The 26,137-nt window shown below is 47.8% G+C and overlaps 1 protein-coding gene and 2 long non-coding RNA genes across 5 annotated transcripts in view; 2 read left to right on the top strand and 1 right to left on the bottom strand.

The window, feature by feature from the left end:
- Nucleotides 1–26,137, bottom strand: part of EGFR (epidermal growth factor receptor) — a 197,363-nt gene that overhangs the window by 101,726 nt on the left and 69,500 nt on the right. The gene's annotated exons all lie outside the window — the stretch shown is intronic.
- LOC119864156 lies at nt 10,517–12,380 on the top strand. Its single transcript, XR_005373045.1, has 3 exons — nt 10,517–10,712; nt 11,891–12,022; nt 12,248–12,380. It is a non-coding gene; the product is annotated as an uncharacterized LOC119864156 (long non-coding RNA).
- LOC119864155 lies at nt 18,018–19,916 on the top strand. The gene is made up of 3 exons (XR_005373044.1): nt 18,018–18,763; nt 19,283–19,511; nt 19,856–19,916. It is a non-coding gene; the product is annotated as an uncharacterized LOC119864155 (long non-coding RNA).

Here is a 26,137-nt window from a genome sequence, read left to right as displayed (position 1 = left end):
ATTTTCCATCTTTGAACAAGACTTTACAGTTTATTCTAGCTAAGTGTATCAAGCAACAGCTACACAATGTGTCTCAGGAAAACTTCCATCTGGGCTATTATTGCTACTAAATGGCTTAAAAAGATTAAGGGACACAACAAAAGTGAGGCGAAGGTACAGGAGTTCCCATACACCCTCATCCATACGCATGCTAGCCTCTCCCATGATGAACATTACCACCAGAGTAGTCTATTTGTCACAAGTTGATCAACATACTTCTCATCCGAAATCCATAGTTTACATTAGGCTCCTCTCTTTGGTGTTGTACTCTATGGCTTTGGGAAAAAGGGTATCACGACATACACCTGCCATTGTAGTCTCACATAGAGTAGTCTTACTGCCCTAAAAATCCTCTGTGCTATACCTATTCATCCCCTGGCCCAACCCTTGACCTAATAGTTACTGTCACCATAGTTTCAGCTTTTCCAGAATGTCGTAGAGTTGGAATCATAGAATATGTAGGATTTTCAGATGGCTTTTTTCACTAATACGCATTTAAAGGTTCCTTCATGCTCTTTCATGGCTTGAGAGCTCATTTTAGTGCCCAATAGTATTCCACTGTTTGGATGTACCAGTTTATTTACCCATTCAACCGCTCAAGCATATGTTGGTGTCTTCCAAGTTTTGCAATTATGAATAAAGCTGTTATGAACAGCTTTGTGCAGGTTTTTGTGTGGACATACATCTTCAACTCCTTTGGGTAAATACGGAGGAACACGAAGACAATCCCTGAATAATTTTTTAAATCCTACTTTAAGAAATATAAATGCAATGGGAACGTGATGGGAAGAACGTGAGTCAAAGGAGCTGAACCACCGTCGTTCCACCTTAGGGAAACCGGTGGAAAACCATGGGCAGGCAAGTGTTCTAATTTTTAAACAAGGAAAGAAGATGATGAGAAATACCTATCTCAGGAAACATAGAGTTATTACAATGCGATGCATGGGCACCGGAAGACAAAGGAATTGTTCCTGGTCCATCAAAGGAGTCCAGGATTGCAGATCAGATGTGGTCAACTCGTTGGACTTGGCCGGCAGCATTACAAAGCTGATAGATTGGCCTGTAGCTGAGGCCAGCGAGCTCCACAGATAGTACGTACTGGGCCCGTCAGCCTAAAAGGAAAGATGCGGTGGCTGAGGGGAGTTCACGGATTCCTGCAGAGTAAACAAAGCCTGTTGATAGTGGATTGACTTATAAACAGATGAGGAGGGGTGTAGTTAACACTGGAAAATTGAGCCCCGTTCAACACTTTCATGGTGATTCAGGGCATTGAGCCATAGGAGGCGTGATGAAGCAATGCCAGGCCACGTGTGCCCGGTGACAGACCTGGCTCTGTGGTCATCGACCTCAAGAGGCTGGAATGAAAAAGGGTTGATCACAATATCCATTTTTAGAAAGGCCAGGCCTTTCCAGAGGACCCACACCCCTGACTCTTCCAGGCCAGAGTGCGGGAGGGGACAGGCAAGGGTCACGGGCCTGGTTGACGCCTCCCACCCGGGGCCGCTCGGGGAGCTTGTCAAAGTGATGCGGGCTGTCAGCTGCCAGCAGAGAGGGGACTGCCAGCCTCTGCAGGAGGAGAATCAGCTGTCTTTAATTGAGGGGTTGGCAGGAAGGAAAAGATCTTCGTATGTGGTGTCAGAGGGTCAGGAGAAAGGTGAGGCAGGGACACACATACTTGTGCTAGGCCAGTCTTCTAAAAACCACGATGGCTGTCAAAAAAAAAAAAAAAAAGAAAGAAAAAGAAAAGAAAAATCCCTCCAAACAACAACCAAAAGCCCATAGCTTGTGTCCTGTAGTGGTCAGTTCCCTGTCACTGTAAGTGTCCAAATGGCCCCACGGGCCCCCCAGGCCCCGGGGGTGTGCTGTGAGGCTCACGGCCCACTCCCACAGGGAGCATCTGTGGTGGGCGCCTCCCCATCCGTCCTAGTGAGTGCAGGACCTCAAGGATGCATGCAGGTTGCCACTGAGGTCCCCGACGTGGTGCTCTAAAGGGGTGGAGGCCGAGCTCCCCCTTCAAAGCTTCGTGCAGCCACAAGTGGGAGCAGGGTCCTGCTGCAGCAGCTGCGGCGGCTCTAAGACAGCTCTGCCAACAGCCACGGGAGGGAGAGCATTTCCTGCAGACATGTGTCTCTTGAGGGCCCTCCCGCCCACCTCAGACTTCACCCAACCCCGGAGGATCCGAGGAGGATGATGTTTTCAAGATGCAATTAATACAACTGTTTACACAGAACATCTGCTGGGTCACAGAGGATGGTTGTGTGCACGACACAGCTGCGACTGGCGCAATTGCATGGCCGTGAGCTCATGATGGACCCAAGGGAGCTACTGTCTTTGTCAAGCACTTGACATAATTAAGATCAGAAAAAAACCAGGTCAGGTGGCCCAGCACGGCTGCTTCGGCGGAAAGCTTTGTGATCTTCTAGTGCTTTCTTTTCTCCGCGAGCATGGTCAGGTGTCCAAGGGAGGCTGGCCCCACTGAAGAGGCAGGCCATTCCTGAGGCACTCATGGGGAAGAGCTTGCCATTCGGACTGGCCACTGAGCCCATGATGAAAACTGACCTCCTTCTGACAAACCAGAAAGCCTGCTGGATTGCATGGAGTGCTCCTAGGCCCCATGTCTTAAAAATAAATAAATAAATAAATAAATAAATAAATAAATAAATAAATAAATAAATAAAAGATAGAAACTATAGAAAGGCAGCCGCCTTGTAATAATATCTGTAAACACCAGGGCATTCAATACATCGGTTCTCTGAGACTTTCAACAACCGATTAGCCGATCTGCTTCTATCAAAAATGTTCCACTTACAATATGATATGAAGTTGGGAATGAAGGTCCTTTGGCTTTTCTCTTTCTTTTTTTTTTTTTTTTTTTTTTTTAATTTCACATCTGTTCACAGAAGTTGGCAGGAGGCACTGGGAACAATTGTGAAACCCATTTGCTCTTTCTCATGGATCAGACTGAGGAGGATGCCCCACCCACCTCAGCCTGGTGAGGGGACACAGCTGGGGACAGCCGGGCAGCCCTCGGGAAGGTGGCTTTGGCAGCGCTAAGTCCTGCAGTGTCCGACTGTAGCTCTCAAGATACAGAGAGAGAGCGACGGGCTCTTTTCCTGGCTGAAGAAGAATCCCTCCCATGCCTCTGGGACCAAGCATCCTGCTCAGCTGTTTCAAGAAATTATTTCACCTTTTCATAGAAAGGAATGTTGGCCTCCCTCTCCTGGCTTGAACCACCACGCTGACTTCCAACGCTGACGACCAAAAGGTGGCTTTTAATTCTTAAAAGAATGTAGCACTTACAAAAATCACCTATTCCACGGCCCCCCCAAAACTACAAGGAGTCACATGGGGCCTCCCTCCCCCAGAAGAGGCACCTGAACTATCATTGGAAATGACTCTGTGACTGAATGAGACGTGGGGGAGATGACCATGTTCACAGGCTTCTGGGCATGGGATCACGACTCGACGGATTCCAGAGGACCGATCAAGGGACAACATGGAAAAAAACCAAGCAGCACAACTATGTGGGCAAAGAACAGGTAAGAAAGAAAACGTAGGGATATTTCAGAAATGGATTTTCCTTTCCTCTTTAAGGCCACGAGAAGAATGAAGAGGAGGGGAAGCGCATTTATTGAGAGCCTGCTGAAGTTCTGAACGTGCGGAGGCACCTGCGAGGTTGTCCTGAGCTCCGCCTGGAGGGAGCGAGGCACTTGCTGTGCCCAGTGCTGCCTGGAAATAGGAAGACTTTGGGAGTCGGGAGGTGAATTGCTTAAAAAATCGATGCGCAGAAAACACCTGAACACCTTTCAGGGTGTATTCATATATCATTTTGTCGAATCTTTTCTTTTTCTAAATTTTTTTCCCTAAGTTTTCATTTAAATTCCAGTAGAGTTAGCGCACAGTGTCATAGGGGTTTCAGGTGTATGATATAGTGATTCAACACTTACATACATCCCCCTGTGCTCACCATGACAAGTGCCCTCCTTAATCCCCGTCACCTATTTAACCCATCCCCACCACCAACCTCCCTCTGGTGACCATCAGTGTGTTCTCTAAGTTAACAGTCTGTTTCTGGCTTTGTCTCTTTTTTTGTTTGTTTGTTTTGTTTCTTAAATTCTTAAATGAGTGAAAAACATGGCATTTGTCTTTCTCTGAATTATTTTGCTCTGCATTATGCTCTCTAGCTCCATCCATGTTATTGCAAATGGCCAAGATTTCACTTTTTTATGGTTGAGTAATATTCCATTACACACACACACACACACACACACACACACACACACCACACACCATGTCTTCCTTGTCCACTTATCGATCAGTGGGCTCCCGGGCGCTTCCACACCTTGGCTATCATAAGTAATGCTTCTATAAACTTAATGGTGCACGTATTCCTTTGAATTAGTGTTTTTTATATTCTTTGGGTAAATACCCAGTAGTGCCATGGCTGCATCATAAGGCAGTTCTAACTTTTTGAGGAGTCTCCTTACTGGTTTCCACAGTGGCTGCACCAGCCAGGTGGATTCCTACCAACAGTGGGGGTGCACAAGTATTCCTTTTTTCCCCGGGTTGTTAATTTTAGCCATTCTGACTGGTGTGAAGTGATAGCTCCTTGTAGTTTTGATTTGCATTTCCCTGATGATGAGTGATGTTGAGCATCTTTTCATGTGGCTGTTGGCCATCTGGATGTCCTCTTTGGAGAAATGTCTGTTCCTTTTTTAATTGGATTATTTATTTTTAGGATGGTGAGCTTTATAAGTTCTTTATATGTTTTGGATTCTAACTCTTCATCGGATATGTCATTTGCAAATATCTTCTCTGATTGCGTATGTTGCCGTTTGGTTCTGTTGATCGGTTCCTTTGCTGTGGAGAGTCCTTTTATTTTGATGTAGTCCCTATAGTTTATTTTTTGCTTTTGTTTCCCTTGTCTCAAGAGACAAGAAGCTGGTAGGGCTAATATCAAAGAAGTTACTGTCTATGTTTTCCTCTAGGATTTTTATGGTTTCGGGTCTCACATTTAAGTCTTTCATCCATTTGAATTTATTTCTGTGTGTGCTGTAACAAAGTGGTCCAGTTTCCCCAACACCATTTGTTGACGAGACTGTCTTTTTTTTCTTCCCCCATTGGATATTCTTTCCTGCTTTGGTGAACATTAACTATTTCTGGCTTTTCTATTCTGTTCTCTTGATCTATGTGCTATTTTTGCGTCAGTACCACACGGTTTTGATGACCACCGCTTTGCAATATAACTTGAAGTCCAGAATTGTGAGGCCTCCAGCTTTGCTTTCCTTTTTCAAGATTGCTTTGGCTACTCAGGGTCTTTTGTGATTCCACACAAATTTTAGGATTGTTTGTTCTAGTTTTGTGAAAAATGTTGGTATTTTGACAGAAATTGCACTAAATGTGTAGACTGCTTGAGTAGTATTGGCATTTTAATGATATCTGCTCTTCCAGTTCATGAGCGTGGAATGTCTTTCCATTCCTTTGTGTCATCTTTGATTTCTTTCATCACTGTTTTCAGAGTACATTTCTTTCACCTCTTTTTTGGTTGTTTTTTTCCTAGGTATCTTGTTATTTTGGGTGCAACTGTAAATGGGACTGTTTTCCTAATTTCTCTTTCTGCTGCTTATCAGTATATAGAAAAGCAACAGATTTCTATATGTTCATTTTGTAACCTGCAACTTTAATCAATTACTGTCTCAGTTCTGGTAGTTTTTTGGTGGAATCTCTCAGGGTTTCTGCATATGGTATCATGTCATCTGCAAACAGTAAAAGTTCTACTTCTTCCTTGCCAATTTGGACGCCTTTTATTTCTTTTATGTCGTTTGATTGCTATCACCAGAACTTCCAGTACTATGTTGAATAAAAGTGTTGAGAGTGAATATCCTTGTCTTGTTCCTGACCTTAAGGAAAAAGATCTGTTTTTCCCCATTAAGAATGATGCGTGCTGTGGGTTTTCCATAGATGGCCTTTAGTATGTTGAAGTATATTCCTTCTAAGCCTACTTTGTTGAGGGCTTTTATCATGAATGGATGTTGTACTTTGTCAAATGCTTTTTCTGTGCCTTGCTGAACCTTTCAACAAGTGAGAAAACAAGATTCACATCACAAAGGATGACAGCTTGGAGGACCAGTTTTGCCTTTTCTTTCTTTCTGAGTGTAAGATATTTTAATGATCTTATTTTTAGATTGATGGAGGAGCATGTTCTTTGAAGCCAACTGGGATTACAGATAAGCAAACAGGAAAACAAAGACAAAATAATCAACAAGATTCATACGGTACTTGAATTTTCAGAACGTGTTTTCTATGTGTACGTGGCAGAGAGGTGAATTTATTTACCAAAAAACGGGATTTTACTATGTATACTCGTTGACACTTGCCTTTTCTCATTTACTATATTACAAAAGCTTTCATTTTACTATTTATCTACACGATATTTTTTACTGGCTGAGAGTATTGCATCTTCTACAGTTACATACTTAGCTATTATGTCCTTAACCCATCCCTCCCTGGTTACTGGAAGGATGTGCATGTTTTTAGGCCTTTAAATTTGCATTGTCAAGCCAGGGCACTCACAGGAGGTGAGAAGGCGTGCTCCTCTCTTCAATCAACAAACAAAGAGTTCGGGGAGATAAAGAGTACAGAAGGGTATGGGGCAAAAAGTATATAATTTTCAGAGATACTTAGGTGTACTCGAATACGTATTTTTTTCACAAATAGAAGTGTCCTGTGGAGATGTGTCCTTGGGCAAAGTACAGAATCCATCTTGGACATGGCTCACTGGGGCCACTGCCATCAACCTCCACCTGCTAACTGCTATGCGGTGCCCCCGAGGGACGGCGAAGGCGGTCACATGGCTTGTGGGTCCTGAGGCTAACACATACAAAATCAGGTACAAAGCGAGAGTGAATCCTGGAAATCACAAAAATTTGACAAAATGTTTTCCTTATGGAAATTTCACAAAATATAAGACTCTTGCCAGCGCACTGCTTGGACCACCCAGGGCCTCGGAAGGTGGCTTCTGTTTCATGAATTTTACAGTAAATCTCCTCTGGGTGAATGTGGGGTGACCCACTTCTCTATTTGCTCTGATGGATATTTAGGTTAGTCGTTTTTGTTGTTTTCGGAAAACAATACTGGGTAAGTGTTTGAGGGGGTGGCTTCGTCGGCTGAAGCCATCCCCACAAGTAGTGGTGTGGTCTCCTCTTCCCGTGTGGATCCGAGAACAGGCAAGGAGCAAGGAGGCTGGAGCTCTGCATCCTGGGTGGGAAGACCCTGGGAAAGTGGCCATGCAAGTGGCTTCAGATTCCCTGGAGGGCTGGTGAAAAATCCTGATTCTTGGGCTTCATTCCGAGACTCTGATTATGCCCATGAGAGTGGGGCACAGAAATCTGCATTTGGAAAAACATCCCCAGAACTTTCTTCGTGTGCTCAAGTTCCAGTAATTCAGGCTGCAGAGAGCACAGGCTGCAGGGCCTTGGGTAAGTCACAAGCTCCCTTATCGGTCTAGAGAAGCTAATAGCAGGTGAGGAGCTGGGATAACGAATTTCCATTATAGTCATTCCATCCCGTGAGACCCATCGCAGGAGCCTCGTCCATGGCAGCCTTTATTAATATCTGATGTAGGCAGTACCTTCAGTAACTTCGGGAAGGGAGCAATCAGGGAACGCTGCCGCCCCAGTGTCCTGCCCCGCCACGCTGGAGCTGACGGACCATTATGTGGTGCAGGCTCCATTGCCAGTGTGAGGGGGAGGACACATTCTTTTTTTTCCAAGGGAACCCCTACATTTCTACTTTACGAATGTCAAAGTGAAAGTTTAATCAGGAGCCGCTTGTCCTGAACACCCATCAGAGCAGAGACTGATGTCAGGGTGGAGAAAACCAGTTTGGTGTCCCGGCCCCTGAGATCATGATGCTTCGTCGTCTCATAAAATAGCCACACACAAGATTTGTTGTTTTTAAGTAACAGGTGATCTCTGCCATCTAATTCCATTGCTTGACACAATTTTTATGCAGGAGCAGAAAATTTTAGTAAGCATGAATTGCAAAGATACCTTATGTCCACGACGTGTGTTCAGACTTTAGTCAACTGGTGCTTCAGAGTGAACTCTGAAACAAATTTCAGTCCTCGTGGGTATGTTTTATAGGATTCGCAAGTGTTACCAAGTACTTTGGTCAACAAAAATGGAAAAATCATCTCAACTAAAAGTTTAAAGTCTGCATTCTGTCAAGAATTTGCAAAGTGAGTTTTGTGCAAAGTAGCAGAAAGACAAAGGGCTTCTAATTGCAGGAGGAATGATGGTAATTATCAAGATGCTCGGAAGGCTGGACCCCAAAGAACTGAACACGTCTCGTCAGCTTGTCCACATCTGTCTTAGCCTAACGCCACATGGCAGTCCTGAGCCAGGGAAGCTATGAGCACGGTTAACAGAGCCAATACAAGCGTGCATCTGCAGAAAAGGAAACAGTGTCCTGAGGATACTGAGAGACCCTCCTGACCTTCCGAAGAAGCTGATTTCCAAACCATTGTGACACGCAAGCTACACGCGTATAGGCTTTGGTCCTCCCCCAAACCAAGACAGAGGGTTGCCCTGGAAGACATCTGAAGAGATGACGAAGACAGAATGAAGTCTTGATCCTGGAATTTAACCAGGAGGGCAAAGGGGACACATCCTTTAGACAAAGGGACAAGAGCTTCACTGGGAAAAAGAATGAAGTAGGTTTTTGTGCAATCTTAGCAGTTCTTTTTTTTTTTTTTTAATGATAGTATGAAGTTTGGGTTTGTAACATTCAGCTTTAAGATTTCCCAGGCCAAACAGCTCCAATGTCCTGGGCGTAGGCAAGGAAGGTGATTTGGAGTTTTGAAGATCTTTGGGGTCCTGAATAAGTCATCCTCCTGAGGATGCGGAGGTGAGCACCTGTCTGGACAGGGCACGTGGCTACAAAATACCATCCGTGCCTCTGGGAGTCTTGTGTGCAGAAGCACAGAGCAGAAGGGCCAGACGAGAGAAACCTGGAGAGGCCCGGCCGCCGAGCTGAAGAGGACTCCTCTGTCGCAGAAAAGGTTAAGGACCCAGCCGACAGCATCTATTAGTATTTAAATTTCACATATGAGGAAAGTGAAACCCAAAAGGGGACGTTCAGATCAACAGCAAACACGGGAGCTGAGAAGAGGGCTTGGCTTGGTCCCAAGAGGTGTCCTGACTCCACTAACGACTGGATGTGCCCTGATAGGACTGTGCCAACGGGGTGAAATGAGAAGGGGGGCAGAGTGTGCTTCGGGTCTTCACACCCCTGTGTGCCCAACGACCTGTACACACTCTACACACACCTGACAGCTACTGGGGAAATAAACAAGTGGATGAGCGAACCAGTCCTTGAGTAACTGGCCACCACCGACGATAACTCGCGAGAGGCCAACACATCTTTTTGGTCCAATGTGGTCCAAAGAAACAGAGCTCGCACAATAATCAGACAATTGGCATCAGTAAGAAGAAACTAATGTACAGATTCACCCTCTCATACGTGGCGGGGAGACAAATCCCCCTTCGCTTTTCTAGAAAGTTGTCCTAAGTTGAATTCCGGCTGGCAGAGCCAGCACTGCTATGAACTAGAATCAAGGGGTGCCAAACCTAGAAGCCACAAGGTGGGGAGCTTCCATTTACAAACGAGAAAATTAAAGGGGGGAAAAAGACCTGTTGACTGTTTAAGGGGGTCAGATCTTCAGTAAGTCACACTAAGGCACTGGAGGGCTTCTAAAAAGTATTATTTGTGGAGTTTGAATTAATCACCCCGGGGTAGGCACTGGTGGCTTGGTCCTAAGAGCTGACGCCGTATGCTACCATCTGCCGGATTTATTATATTTTTTAAGGTTTTATTTATTCATGAGACACACAGAGAGGGAGAGAGGCAGAGACACAGGCAGAGGGAGAAGGGAGCCCGCCGCGGGACTCGATCCCAGGACCCCGGGGTCACGGCCGAGCCCCCGCGGCCCTATCCTCAGTCCTTTGGGGGCAAGCTGCACCGTCATAATCGTTTCTTGCTACCAGATCAGGGAAGACTCAGTCTGAAACAACAACAGCAACAACAACAAAAACCACTGAAAAACATTTGAGTACGTGCATCAGTGTGAGCGGGAGAAAGTATCACAGAGAAGAGGCTTCGGCGGGTCCTGGGATTCACTTTTGTACTTTCCTCGCCTCACACCGAGAGTCCACGTTTCCTTCCGTAAAAGAGTGGAGAGAAATGAGTTTCACTTACTAGCCCGTGACTAGTAACTATGACACCACCTTCGTGTGTTTCTGTGGGTCTCCCTGTGTGTACGGTGTACGTGGGTACCCGTGTACGTGTGTGAGTGTGCTTACGTCTGCGTGTGCACATGTTCGTGCGAGTCTGAGTGTCTGTGTGTCTGGGCATGTGTGTCTGTGTGTCTCTGTATGTGATCCTTTGATAGCAGGTGTTCAATCTCTCGTTGCACAAGTCCGGAAACTGAGGCGCTGGGCCTAAGCTGGCCTGACGTCCCACGGCTGCCCAGGGCGGGGCCACAGGCCTGTGAAGCAGGGCTGTCTCTGCCAGGCGAGGCGACCAGCACCTACCACAGCACCACGAAAACGGCTCAGTGAAGTGACTCCTCCGTGGCACGCCTGCTTGCAACCCAGAGGACACTGATGATGATGGTGATGGGGATGGGGATGGGGATGATGATAATGATGGTGATGATGATGTGGTGATGATGATGATGATGATGATGATGGTGGTGATGATGTGATGATGGTGGTGGTGGTGGTGGCCACTAACCCCATCAGGGGGTGTCCTGGGGCTGCTCTCCTCATTCAATCCTCCAACTATCTCCTGATTTCCCTACTTCAGGGAAAAGGAAATGGAGTTCTAGAAAGGTTAAGTGATTTGACCTTTTGAATTCTGCATGGTGGAGGGAAAACTGAACAAACAGCCACCGAAAAAGATAAGACGTCCTTGGAAGGGTGGATCCTGGGTTTATGGGGCCCAAAGCTGGAGTGTGTCAGTCGGGTGGGGACGTAAGTGAGCAGAGCTGAATTATGAAGAAGTGGGGGCAGGACCGTGGGGTACGGCCCCCTCAGGAGAGGCCGCCAGCCTGAGCCTCAGGAGCCTCTGAGGGCTTTCAGAGACAAGTCATGCTTTTCTCTTTTATGAGAAATAAACGCCTGCGATAAGAGAGCCAAGAGATAAGACTGGCGCTGGGACGCACCCTGGGCTGAGCAGGTGGGGAAGGACGCCCGGGCCTCCGCCCTGCGTCTCCAGGAGCTCGAGGCCAACCCTGGACAGCTCGGCTTCATTCCACCTGAAGCTCCCTGCCCCTGAGGAGGCGGGACAAGGTGTGGAGGATGCATCGACGGGGACCCCGGGGACCCCGAGGGCTCTGGGACTCCCTCCTAGTGTCAGTGGAGACAACTAGAGTGTCAGAGATCTCAGGCAGAGAGGAGAAGGCAGGTCCCAGAAGCTGGGACCGGGGAGCAGAGCGCAAGATGGGCCAGCTCGGGGAACTCCTCAATGACACCCTTTTCTCAAAGTTGGGGCTGGCTCCGCAAGTGCCACCAGGGACCGAAAAATAAAACATTCAGTTCAATAAATAAATAAATAAAATCAAAACTTTCAGTTCTCACAAGGTGACGTCTAAGAAGGCTCTTCCACAGGGCGGAGGAAATCAAAAGTAAAAGAGAATACAGAACTTTCGTTTTAAAATACAATTTTCTCTTTTCAGCCAAATCGTCCAGAAATGCCTCCCTAATCACTATTGAGAATGGCTAAGGCTCCAGGGCCAAGCTGCATTCACCCCTGATTTCCCTGTTTGACTGGAAATAATTCTGTTTCCAAGGCCACAGATGCATTCCCTCCACACTTCCCAAGTGTATGCACCCGTGAGTGGCAGGGAGCACCCAAGGGGACGGAGATGGTCTCAGGAGACCACGCCATCAACGCCACGAGCCTGGGCGCCACGACAGGGAGGGTAAGAAGACCAAGTCCGTGTCCTCAAGGACATGGCCATCTTTTCGTTCACGCTTGCCAAGGCATCTCAGCTGGAAAGGGGCAATCCAAATTACTGGAGTCTTCACTTGAGGAAGGAGCCTAGACCAATGGCTCGCGAGGAGGCCCCCGCCCCATGTCTTCCAAAGTCTACAAAGCAGCATCCCAAGTCTGGACATCCCCATAACGCTGTTTCTTTTGCTTTTAGAGTCAATGGGAGCACCCGGGCGGCTCAACGGTTGAGCACCTGCTTTCAACTCAGGGCGTGATCCCAGGGTCCCGGGATCAAGTCCCACATCGGGCTCCCCACAGGGGAGCCTGCTTCTCCCTCTGCCTGTGTCTCTGCCTCTCTCTCTGTCTCTCATGAATAAATAAATAAAATCTTTGGAAAAAAAATAAAGTTAGAGTCAATGAATTTGCATTACCACTAGTCTTGGTTTTGAATGGTCTGAAATGCTTCCGTCAAAGTCTTCTGGGCCTTTCTAATATCCCAAGGTATCTCCCTCACCTACCAAAGAGCAGGGTCTGTCTAGGGCCTGTAGGATAAACACGCATGGAAACGTAATGCCAGAGCAGCTACGACGGCCGAAACACACCCACGGCACTGTGCATTCACCTCGTCACCCGCTGCTTCCACACCAGGTCTGAGGTGACGGCACGGACACGCGGCCTTGGGGACGTAGCCGTGTGAAAGACCAGGTTCGAAGGGAACTGCTGGAGTGGCCTGTGCTGCATTCCTTTCCCTATGTCCCATGGACTCTCAGTAGAAAGCTAAGCCCTCCATACCGGCCTCCTGCTTAAGGCTTCTCCAGGCCCTGGTCTCTGGCTGCTCAAAACCCGGGTGCCTGGAAACGTCCTCATGACCAGCCCTCCTGAGGCGACCCCCTCACAAGAGCAGAGGGCCCACCGTAGGGCTCAGGGAGGGCCCCCCGAACCTCCAGGCAGCTGCCTCCCCGACAGGCCACGAGCTCGCTCTCCTGAGACCTAGGAGCTGGACGCTGCTCAGGCCAGTTCATCTTCTCCTCGCCAGTCCACGGAAACTCGCTTTAAAGATGCATTTCCACATGAATAAATGTTCGCCAGGTGTCAGTCACTCCATCCCACGGCCCTTCTTGAAAACAAACTTTCCCTTGGTGATGGGGAGAAGGTACCTGCCGCGGGCCTGTGCGCAGCGCCCTAGAATCTCCTTTCCGCGCGGCCGTGCAAGCCTCACGCTGGCTGGGTCACTAGCTCCGGGTGGGCGCACTTCCTGCCCCACGTACGCTTCGCCACCATCGGCAGTGTGAGTGGGGTTTTGTGGAGCCCCCTGCTCCGTGTACATCGGCAGCTGCACATTCTCGTGCCTCAGCCACTCCCTGGGGTGCCAGGAACACTCAGCAGCACCCGGGAAACCCAAGGCGGCCGCCACGGGCGCCCTGAACCCAGATGTGAGACCCTTAGCCACACCGCCTGGGCAAAACCCAGAGCAGCGGGTGCTCACACAACAGACACGAGTGTCTTCATGGCCCTAAGCTGAGAAAATTCTCATAGGTTAAAACAAAACAAGCAAAAAGCGAACAAACAAAACCCCTAAGCACGCAAAACCCCAGGCTCCAGCAGAAAGTCTCCATCAAAATTGGAATGGGTATAAATGCAGTTTGCAGACCACTTCTTGGGGCGCCTGGGGGGCTCAGGGGCTGAGCCTCTGCCTTTGGCCAAGGCCGTGACCCCGGGGTCCCAGGATCAAGTCTTGCATCAGGCTCCCTGCATGGAGCCTGCTTCTCCCTCAGCCTGTGTCTCTGCCTCTCTCTGTGTGTCTCTCATGAATAAATAAAATCTTAAAAAAGAACCCCAAAACACTACTCCTTCGCTACTGATTGTGCACAGATGAGTAGAAATCACTGTTTCCAGAATAGAAACTTGTGCAATGCCATAAAAGGACAGGACAAGACAGTGAGAGGCACCTCACAATCAGGTGAGAAGTGCTCTTCTTTTGCTTATCAACTAGGACCCAAACCTGGAAAAAAGAAGTGGGAAGAGTATGTGGATCCCGCCACCTATGTGATTTGTTACTAACTGCACGTTAGCAAATTTTGGTTTACAAATGGCCCAGGCTGGTGATTCCAAACCCAAGGGGAGTAAATAGGACAAAAACAACCACCAACGCAAAAGCAATTCCATTTACAGAGCAGAGAAATCGGATTTCTCTAATTGCCAACATGAAACCTAGACCTAGAAGAGAAGGCGGCAAACTCCGTTGTACCGGAGCAACGGCTGACACAGGGACATCGCAGACCTGATTCCCACGTGAGTAGCTCACGGACACGTGTGTTGGAAGGGACCCATTAGACCCTCTACTTCGTCTTCTCTCCCTAGAGGTCAGCTGAGGAAATTAGGACACAGGCTACATGATTTTTTTTTTTTTTAGTTTGGATTCTTTTGATTAAAACTAAAAGGCCCCCGTGAAAACGCTGGGCAAGGGAGAAGGGTAGGCCACATACAGGTAACCGACTGGGAGTCAACTCTGTCCACATGGGTTTCCATATAGGTTTCGGGGCTGGAACTCAACACTCTGGTTATCATATAACTGCTAGTAAAAGAAGCCTCCAAACCCCTAGTGTCTAATCCAGGCTCCAAACGAACAGATCTCTAGCAACATCTTTGGAATCACAAGCACTACCTGCAAATCGCCACGGCTGCACAACCCCCACCCCCTCGCTGGCCCTGCCCAGTGGCTGACGCCAGGCCAGGCAGCTGTAATTAGCCCTACACAGAAATGACATTCATGTGCTCGTCACTGTGCCAGGTGACACCTGATAGCACAGCATGTTTTGAGCCGGTGAAAAAGGTATAAAAGCTTGACTCCCTAAAGATGCTTCAAGTGATATAAAATTCAAACACTTTCTTCAAAACCAATTCTTCTATAATACATGCAGAAAAGGCCGTTCTGGGGACTGGGGACGGAAAACCAGGATCGTCTGATTTGCTGAATTTGTCGGTGGTGGTGGTGGTGGAGGTGGAGGTGGGCGGATAAAACGTAAGAGTGGTAGGCTGTAGAGGCTGAGGACGGATTTGCAGGTGCTCTGCACTGTGGAATATCAAAGAGATGAGAGCACACTTCCCGCTGGATGTGGCACAGGTCACCGCAGGGCTCTAAACGAGGCTGGAGCTAATCCTACTGATGCAGATCTCACTGCAGTAATTAAGGTGCACACTCGGCCTGATGGGGAGCCACCTAATCTCACCCTCTGGGGCATTTTCTGTCCTCCTCAAACAAATCTGCAGGGCTCAGCATCTAATTGAACTGTCCGGCCAAACGCAAAGGGATGCAAGGGCCAGTTTTCAAACCCTCAGCCACAATATCGTGTCACGGGCCATTCTGTCCTCAGCACATCAGTTATCGGGCACGAGGAGGGGACTTAGTTTTGAGGAAGGCTTCGTTCCGGTGCGCATTGTTTTGCCACACTTCTGCTGCTTAGGCTTGGATCTCGCCACCAGCAAGCAGCTCTTCGGAAGGATGATAAGTTCAAGTACTACCCAGGGACCCTCGCTCGCCACTTGGCAGGGCAGATCTTGGAACGCAGCACCACTGGCTTTTTCGACGGACAGCTCTGGCGTTTCTTGAATCTTTCCCCTCACTGGCTCTCTGGCAGGTGACAGAGGGGTGTGTGTGTTAGAGAGAGGCTGGAGGGGATGACAGCTGGCTGGCCCTGTGCTCTCGCCAGGTGAGTCATCGTGTCTTTTTCCCGACCTGGTACTACTTTTTCAACCCACATACCTCTCTGCATTAGGAACCTCCATCACCAGAATCTTTCAAGACGGCAGCTTTCATCACGTTTTACCCTATAGTTATAGGTAAGAGACTCATTTACGATTTTCTATTATCGTAGCTCTTTTCTAGATATTGCTGATCCCTTGAAATCGAGGGACCCATTTTTGCAAAGTTCAGAGCACCCTCCTTTAAAGCATCATACTGTGGAAAGAACACTAATCTTTAAATTTGACTTTGGTAGGGATCCCCGAGTGGCTCAGCGGGTTTAGCGCCTGCCTTCAGCCCGGGGCATGATCCTGGAGTCCCGGGATCGAGTCCTGAATTGGGCTCCCTGCATGGAGCCTGCTTCTCCCTCTGCCTGTGTCTCTGCCTCTCTCACTCTCTCTCTGTGTCTCTCATGAATAAATAAATAAAATCTTTAAAAATAAAAAAAATAAATTCGACTTTGGGGTTAAAATATTGGCTCCATCACTTAGCAACCTGGTGATCTCGGGCGATAGGGATGGTGCCTCTCTAGCCGTGTTGCTGAGAAGGTCAAATGAGATCATGGACAAAGGAGAAGTGTCAAGCACCTGACACCTGCACAAATATCACATATCCGATAAAACAAAATCCACATGACAAAAAAGCCCATTTATAAAAGCATAGTTTGTCTCTTATAAAATACACGACTATAAGTTAGGTCCTTGCAAAGAAGAAGGCACTTTGGGTTCTTCAGAGTTAAAATGAGAAATCTTCTACAAAGAAGAGCCATTGCTTCCTGTAGATAACATTTTACCTTTTACTGGCCTCATTCATGAAAAGACCTCAGGTGATCATCAGGTGCCTTTAAGGCCAAGACGACGGTCTTTAAAAGAAAGGTAGAAAAAACAAACACATATGGTATTTTAAAAATCTGAATAGTAACATATTACACCCTCAACACACATGACTTGGTATCTCCGGCCATATGTCTGAGTTCAGGTTTGACTTAATTATAGGGCTTAACGTGTACACTTTTAAAAAATTTGGTGAATCTTTCAACTTGCAAGATTGGTGGTTTTAGTAAATCGTATGTTTTCCACTCTTTTAAATGTCTCTAGGTTATGTTTTTTCTTCTAGAGAAATTAGTCGCTGTATCTGAATCCTAAATTGTATGGCCATTTCCTGGGAAGCTGGAACAGCGCAATGAAGAAAGCATTCCTCATGGGGCAGCAGACGGAGCACGGAGCACGGGCTGGGGACTGGGCCTCCCGCTGCGCATCCTCAGCCTGTCACCTCACCCCTTTGTACTGCCAGTTTTTCTGTCAGCAAACAAGGGCGTGCACCTGATGATCACCTGAGGTCTTTTCTTAAGAAACAGACATTACCGTCAAACTAAAAATACGTAACCCTGGATGCAATATGAAGGAGAGAGCATGACCTAGGAAGAAGTCAGCCTAAAAGGCTGAGTTTCTCTCTTCAATGCCTTGAGCAGCTTGCACTGACAGGAAGTGGAGAAGACAGCCGAGCAAGTTGGAGGAGGGCACGAGAGGCAAGAGCAGTGGGTGGGGTTTTTCCCAGCACAGATGCAAAGAACACCGGTTCCCACAGTCACCCACACACCGAGGAAAGGGGCTGATCCAGCTCGAGGATTAGACATGATAATGGACGGTGGGTGTAGGTCCAGTTCTGGGATCGTGCTTCCAACAATCTCCCAGTACAAAGACATTTTGGAGATGACCAAAGAAGTGCCAATGAGGTCGCTGGATGACCTAAAAGACTGGTGGGTAAGTTTTTAGGTACGATGATGATCTTTGATTACCCAAGAAAAATCCGAGTTTTCAGAGATCCAGAGTGAAGTACAGAGTGGTGAAATGACATGATTTCCTCGCTGTGACATAACCAGCTTTAAAATATTTCAGAAATGGAAGGGCAGATGATGCAAGAAAATACAAGCTTGATGATCTGGGCCTTGGATGTGTATTATGACTTATGTGTGTAAGTGGAAAAAAAAGGTTATTGAAAAATCCATTCGGGGATGCCTGGGTGGCTCAGTGTTTAAGCATCTGCCTTGGGCTCAGGGCGTGACCCTGGGGTCCCAGGATCTAGTCCCACATCAGGCTCCCTGCAGGGAGCCTGCTTCTCCCTCTGCCTGTGTCTCTGCCTCTTTCTCTCTCTGAGTATCTCATGAATAAATAAATAAAATCTTTTCTAAAATAAAGAAAGAAAGAAAAATCCATTCGTGGCACCTCCCCTTCCAGATCTCTTCTGGAAAACCACTTCCTTTGTGGGTAAGAGAGGTTTGTATAAACACATTCACTGCAGGACCAGCGTACCAGCGGACAAACCCAAAGCAATCGAAGTGTCCACCGGCAGCGGCAGGCCCCACAGACGAGGCTGTGCTATACCTGCCGCAATCTGGAAAGCTCTCAAGCAAAGTGGAATGAAGTTAAAAAGAAAAAAGGCTAAACAATATGCAGGAAACGAACCCATTTGTATAAAAATATGGACAAAACCTAAACTATGCTTCTTTGTCCACATAACTTGTACACAGACTGCAGAGAACAAATTCTGGAAGGACACCTCCCAAGCTCCTGACGGGGTTAGTAGGATCCACGGGTCTTGCTTTTCACTCTCTAACTTCCAACTTCCTGCAACCAGTGCATTTTCCCAAGAGGGGGTGTTTTTGTGTCATGTCATTAAAACACAGACAAGTGAATAAATATATGGAGACAGAAAACAAAACAAAACAAAACAAAAACAAAAACGGAGGGAGTGGAAGAGGAAGGAAAAACAGAGGAAGGGAAGACGGCGAGGCAAGCTGCTGAATTCCAGAGCTCGATGACGTTTCCACAGGCCAAGGGACAGGGGTGGGACACACAACATTCTGGCTCAACTGGCAAAGGCCTTTCATTCCAAAAAGAAAACTATGTCAGCGTTAAAGAAATGGGGCTCGGGATGCGGCCAGGTCCCCATCAGCAGGATGACAGAGGCTTTCATCAGGGCTGACAGGTGAGGATGATGCCCCTGGCAATCACCGGGGAGTCGGATGACCGTGAAGGCCACGTGCCCCAGGCGCACCCCTGTAATCTGTAGCGTAATGAACTATTACCTTAGCAGAATCAGGCGCCAGGCATTTAATTTGCAAGCGCAGAGGCCTGTGGTGCACTTGAAAATGTGTCTGAAATTACCCCTATGTAATCTCAACAACCCCAAGTGTGACCAGGGAAGCTGCAGGCTGTGGGGCGAAGTTTCTGGCGAAGCCTCCGGCTTCGGGGGGCTGTCTATCCAGAAGGGAGAGCAACGAGGGGGCAGGCGGGTGCCCGGGGTGCAGGAGAGACGGGGCCTTTTCCTCTCCCACATCGCATCAAGGAAGGGGATCACGATTTCCATTTACCACCTTCCCCGAGAGCCCACCCCAATCAGCTCCAGCACATATACCTTTTCCTTGTTTTTTTTTCCCCATAAATTTTCCTCTATCTGATTATATATCTGAGAAGAGAAGCTACTCCTTCCAGTTGCTTCCTCTAGGGCCTGCGACGCAGGGAGGGAGGAGCTGCCAAGGCAGGGAGGCGGCTGCACACCGGGCACTGGAATGTTCCCCGCTCACCTGCACAAGCCCCTGTCTGCTGTGAGTCAAGGTCAGCTCTTCCACATCCTGCTGGGAGCACGGCGGGGACTCAACTGGGGACACGGGTGTTCACGAGCTAATAAACCCACGAGGAAAGCTTCTAATTCATCTCAGCATCACAAAGAGCAGGTGAGGAAATGCCACTATCCTGTTCCCTCCAGCAGACTGTGATCTTGTCCTGGATCCTAATAAAAATCCCTGGTGTGTCTTTTTCTGGATCCTAATAAAAATCACTGGGGTGTCTGTTTTTTCCCCCTTGGCATTAATAGGACCCATTTCGCCATAGTTTTTAAGTTATGCACGCTTCTGGTGCAAGCCACCTATGGTAAGGCAATGCGCCTTCCTGTTTTGGTCGCATAGAATCACTCTTGGAATGAACATTCCTGAGATCTACGCTCCAACAATTTCACCCAGTAGGCACCAGGCAAAGTCTAAGACTATGCATTTTTTAAAAGATTTTATTTATTTGACAGGGAGAGAGAGAGAGAGAGAGAGCTCGCGAGCACAAGCAGCAGGAGAAGCAGCCCCCCGCCGAGCAGGGAGCCCCCTGTGGGGCTCCATCCCCGGACCCCAGGATCCTGACCTGAGCCCAAGGCAGATGCTGATCCAACTGAGCCACCCGGATGTCCCCAGAATATGCATTTTTAATAAATGCCACTGCTGGTGTTAAGGCTAAGAAATGTCTGATTTAAAGGGATTGTAAGGGCATGTTCAGGGCACAGATTTATAGACAAATAATGGAGAAATGTCTTGAAAAGACTCTAGGAGAGCGTCCCCCTGAATCGTGCCGGGCACCGCAGCACACTTCTGCTGACTCGGAGCTCTCGATGGGAACACGCGCGGCCTCTGAGCATTTGTGGTCAGCTGTGAATAGCACACTCACGGCGGCGGGGGAAAATATTTTTCCTTGTTTCAAGTGGGCAGTGGAAGTAGTGAAAGCCTAAGTAAACTCTGACCATTAGATAATGGGCCATTATAACTCTGGATGACTTCCTGAATGGCTGTGAAAAAAAAAAAAAAAGGGTCTCCCGTTCTCTCCCGTTTCCTGCCCCAAAGAAAAGAGAAATATTAGGATAGCATTGTGGACAAAGAATGCAAGCCCGCAGGCCTGCCGGACTCCTGGCTTAGAAGGGGAAACAAAAAGGAAAAAAGAAATCCATTATTAAAAAAAAGAAAGAAAGAAAGAAAGAAAGAAAGAAAGAAAGAAAGAAAGAAAGAAAGAAAAAGAAATCCATTCCCTTGTGGGTCGCCAAAGGCCCACGGCCCACCCGCAGCACAGTGCTGCACCCCGAGCAGCAGGGCGGGGGGCCCCGGGGGAGGAGGGGACCCTCAAGCACGAGAGAAAAAAGTCACCGTGCAGCTCCTGCTAAAGCAGAACACCCTGCGATCGATGGTTTTATTCCAAGCGCTGCCAGGAAAGAACTGGCTCACAGCAAAGCCACAGCTTCATTTTTTCCCATACTCAAGCGATACATCTTTCCAGCGCCCTTTTTTCCTTCAAGGGAGCAAAATCATCTCACTTTTCTGGACAACCACAGACTTTTTTTTTTTGTAAATCTTACAAACTGTCATTATGGTTTTAAGGCACTAAGAGCGTTCCCGGGGGTGAGTTGGGGGCGCCTGGGGGACTCAGTGGTTGAGCATCTGCCTTTGGCTCAGGGTGTGATCCCAGAGTCCTGGGATCAAGTCCCACACTGGGGTCCCTGCAGGGAGCCTGCTTCTCCCTCTGCCTGTGTCTCTGCCTCTCTCCCTGTGTCTCTCATGAATAAATAAATAAAATCTTAAAAAAAAAAAAAAAGAAAAGAAAAAAGAAAAGAAAAGAAAAGAAAAGGAAAAGAAAAGAAAAGAAAAAAGAAGTGTTCTGGGTTGGAAGCCCCTGACTCTATACTGACCAGCTGTGTGGACCTGAGCAAATTACTGTCTCTCCGAGATTCACTTTCCTCAACTTTACATAATTCATCGGAATTACTTAGCGCAGGGCCTGGTATATGCACCTGACAAACGGCGGCTATTACAGTAGTGTTTAATGGTTAATAATGGTTTTAAACTATGGACGAGACACAAAGGAAGGTATGAGCAGAAGAGGGTCATGTGCTTCTGGGGCAGGGTCATGTTCCACCACAAATCATGAGTGTTGTCCAATCAGGGCAGCATGTCTAGCGGACAAAACACGGAGCTACATACACATGAGCTTGAATTCTGCATCCCCACTGTGCTCTTGGAGCCACGATAAACCCCTATTTCCCTATTTTTGGACTAGAAAGTTATTTGTGACAATTAAAAGAGAGGAGATATAAAGAACCCAGTATCGTGCCAGTAGACGGAAACATCTGAAGTGTCAATTCTCTCCTCTGCCCTGATACGCAGCAAATCTTACTTAGCAGGTGTCCATACCACTGACTTTGCCGTATGGCTAAAATCAAATTTCTAAACATTCAGGGATTCTTGTCCCATTACTTCAGATGTAATTTTTCCCGAAAGTAGAAGAAATATTACTTCTGAAGCACCAACTATGCACTGTACTCTTCTGTTCCTTTATAGAGAAGAATCACCCTCCACCATATAGAAAATAAAATGAGCTAAGACGGAACGCTGTCCAGGGGCCAAGGAGTGGAGGGCAGACCTGGGATTTAAAGCCGGTGCCTCTCTGACCCTGGAGCCCTTGTGGTTTCCACGCCACCCTACAGAAACCCGTGCAAAAACATGCATTCAGCAGACGTAGGGAATACAGAGGACTTGGGTTTTTGTAACATTGAAAGGATTTGCAAGAATGCAGCGGAAAAGGAGCCACTACATGTCACCTCTCAGACCTCGGGCGGGATATGATTCATAATGTGGCCTTCGGCAGTTTTTTCAATCTGGTCTGTGTCCACTGTGTGAGCAAATATGAATACCCGTGAGGGTGTTTGTATTCAGGGCAGGCTGCCTGTTGCCCACTCTTGAAGGCTTCTGGTGTCCTGTATGTTACTCCGTGATCATTTGAGGGTCTAGAGAAATGGAACAGGCAAGGATATACCTTGCTTGGATCTGAGTGTGTGTGTCCTTCAGACCGTTCCAAGGGACACCGAATGCCACACTGAGGGTCCACGGTACATCTGATGGCTGAAGATTATGGACAGGCTGTTCTCTGGAGTTCAGACCAGTGGCTCAGCTGGGGGAGCCCCTCAGGGCATCTAATGGCTCCATCTAAGGCCAGGACACACCAGTATGTCAAATTGCGCTTCCTCGTTACTGCCCTACTAATGTCGAAGACACCTGTTATATCCTCCCTCTGTTCCCCCCACCAAAAACATCCTGCTCCATCTCTATTCGCTGCTGTGACTTTTCCCCACCCTTAGCCCGTCCCAGTTTGCAAACACCCCTCCCAAGTGCAGCTTTGGAAAGGAGCACTTCGCATCAACACATGCTTGTCCAGTTGCGTATCTCTTGCTTATCCCTTCCTGCAACTTGACCCAAATGCATGATGGATAACAATACTCTTGTGATCGGCCAAATGGCAAAGGTGAAGGGACCTTTGCAGACGTCCCCGGGGTCCCAGACCCAAAGGGAGAGACCTGGGGTGGGCCTGACTCAATCAGGTGAAAGCTTTCAACACATGTCTGCGCCGTTCCTGGCCGGAGATGCATCAGCTGTGAAGAAGGCAGCAGCTCTACCGTGAAGGGCTGTGGTGGAGAAGGGCTGCCTCTGAGCATGGGCCTCAGGCCCACGACCTCAAGGAACTGGATTCCGCGAAGAGCGGGGCCGAGGCTGGAGCACAGTGAGCTCCAGATGAGAACCCAACCTTGAGGGTCTCCCAAGAACACAGCACGGAAACTGTGCGAGGATACATGTGTGCTGTGTTCTTTTAAGCCATGACATTTGTGGTAATTTGTTACAACATCACAGTTTGGGTTTTTATTTCATTCCGGTAAACTAAACCAACTATTCTCCACGGGTGCATTGGTCAAGCTAGCTCTCCTCCACCTGCACCTCGGCAGCTGGCTTTGCCTTGACCTTGTAATGAATACGTTCTCTAACTCTGTTCCACTTAACCGTGGTCTATGATTTAGGATCCTGATCTTGCCAACTTGTGTATTATAATCTCTCATTTCTTCTATTCGGAAAACCTGGCTACTCCCTGAATCTGGACAATCATTCCTAGCACGTTGCCCCTTGACCCGTGCACATAATACACAGACCCGTCTAGTAGAATTCACTTCCCCAAAGACTCCTCAATATATTTAAATGTTACTGATTTGGTTGCATATTAGTGCACATATTTTCAAAACACAATTTTGGTTAATGAGACGCAATTTTTTTTCCCCCGGGAAGAACAGAATGGTCTTTCCTCAGTTTTTAATTATCACTAGGAAACCCACCAGAGGTCTCCACTTGGCCCAGAAGAAACTGAAAGCTCAGGGTATACTTGGTGCCTCACACTATCACTTGGGTTATGCTGCAGAGATAGGTTTTCCTGCCCCTGTAAGAATTACTGGTTGTCTTTCTCATGAAGCGTTCACTGGACGCAGTATCCCACAGAGGGCTTGAGACGGCGGACACAGGCGTCCGCTCCAGTCCTGGACAGTGGTGAGGACTCCGTGGAGTGAGTCGTGAAGGAATCCAAAGGAAGCCCTTCACCTTGGGCATCCTACACTTCATCTGCCTGTGGCACTGTTGATACTCCCTGGTTAAAGACCACCAAAATCAAAGTCCCCAACGAGGATTGTATAAATGACTGTGCTGCGAGTTGAACTGTTCAGTGAGACATGTTCAAGTCCTAATCTCCGGCTGGTACCTGTAACTGTGACCTTATTTGGCAACGGTGCTTTGAAGATGTAATCAAGTTAAAATGAGGTCATCCTGGATTGCGGTTAGGGGGTGGGGTTTGCTAAGCCAACGACTGGTGTCCTTAGGAGAAGAAAGAAGACTGAACACACATACAGAGAAGAGAAGGCCATGCGAAGACACAGAACAGACACAATGGAGATACCGTGTGACCATGGGCGCACAGATTGGAGTGACTCATCCACAAGGCAAGAAATACCAAGGATTTCTGGTAACACCAGAAGCTTAGGAAGAGGCGAGGGAGGAGTCTCTCCTACAGGTTTCAGAGAGATCATGGCTCTGCCAACACCTTGGTTTTGGGCTTCTGATCTCCAAAACCATGAGCGAATAAATTTGTTTCAAGCCACCCAGTTGGTTGCAATTTGCTATGGTTGGTTGTGTTTGCTATTAGTGCTAAGGTAGCTATTACACTATGATCACCCCGAGCCTCCACCCCCACCAGAGGTCCAAGGAAAGGTCTCAGACAGAGGCGACTTCCAGAGATGGAAGAGTGGCCTGTTGCATCCGTAGACCGAGGGACTGACAAGTCTAGAAGAGGGATGAAAATGCAAACCTTGGGGGCAGTCCGAGGGGCTCAGCGGTTTAGCAACACCTTCGGCCCAGGGCGAGATCCTGGGGACCTGGGATCGAGTCCCGCGTCAGGCTCCCTGCATGGAGCCTGCTTCTCCCTCTGTCTGTGTCTCTGCCTCTCTCTCTCTGTCTCTCGTGAATAAATAAATAAAATTTTTTAAAAAAAAGAAAAGAAGAAAATGGAAATCTTGGATAATCATTGTTCATGAAACAAATCCTTGTTTGAGGTTCTGGAAAGCAACCATATGAGGATGCTGCACTGCTTGGCTCCCCCCTCCCCTCCCCCCTCCCCCCATGGTGGTTTTGTGTCTAAGGAATCTCTTTAGCCTTGGTGCCACCAGCTGAGTTTAAATAAACTGTTCCTGTGCAAGTCTCCAAAAAGCTACAAAGTCATAGGTAGGAGACAAAGGAAATGAAAGGAAAACAAAGATGCTTATGAAGGAAATGTGGGGAGGGGGTGAGGAGTGCAAAAGGGAGAAGACGGGTTCAGGGAATCACGTGAGACGACGCATCTTCTATAGACACATGAGGCTAAGGCCATCCCTCTACTTGACGAGGTGCTGAAAAGGCAGTAATTATCCCCCAAAACTTTATATAAATAATCGCTGTACGTGTCATTATTTTAAAACACATTTCTTACTTTGGTCACATGAAAAATGTTTGAAAGCCACTGAACATTTCTATCATCTTGGAGCCTTTCCTGTACCCATGTTTTGTGAGTCTACAAGCAGCTTCAAAATCCCTTATAGGATAAACAAAGAAACCCTAACAGCACCTTCTGGAGAGAGGGCAACAGCTTGCGAATTAGGAACGAGTTCCGCTCGGCCTCCAGCAGGCACCCGGGAGCTACGCAGCCACGGTCACTCCTAGTCCAGGTTAGTGGATAAGCTGGTAACTGCCAGTATCTAAGGGACGCGGCCCAGGCCCACATCAAAAGATACTGTTTCCTGTGCTACCAAAAGTCCACAACTGCTAACTCCCCTGTTAATCATTTCCACGCCCCGCCTGCAAGGGGCCTGCCAAGAGACACTGCAGAGCGCTTTCTGATCAGACTGACTTGTCGCTGCTTTCCACGAGGAAACACTTGACCCATGACACTCTTTGACATAACGCGCCCATCAGGAACACTTTCCACGCATTTAAAATCCAGGCCTGGGGCAGCCCGGGTGGCTCAGTGGTTTAGCGCTGCCTTCGGCCCAGGGTCTGATCCTGGAGACCCGGGATCGAGTCTCATGTCGGGCTCCCTGCATGGAGCTTGCTTCTCCCTCTGCCTGTGTCTCTGCCTCTCTCTCTCTCTCTCTCTCTCATGAATAAATAAAATCTTTAAAAATAAATAAATAAATAAATAAATAAATAAATAA

The sequence above is a fragment of the Canis lupus genome, chromosome 18 (assembly GCF_011100685.1).
Source record: "Canis lupus familiaris isolate Mischka breed German Shepherd chromosome 18, alternate assembly UU_Cfam_GSD_1.0, whole genome shotgun sequence".
In the NCBI taxonomy this organism is placed as follows: Eukaryota; Metazoa; Chordata; class Mammalia; order Carnivora; family Canidae; genus Canis; species Canis lupus.
This window is presented reverse-complemented; position numbering and strand designations above follow the sequence as displayed.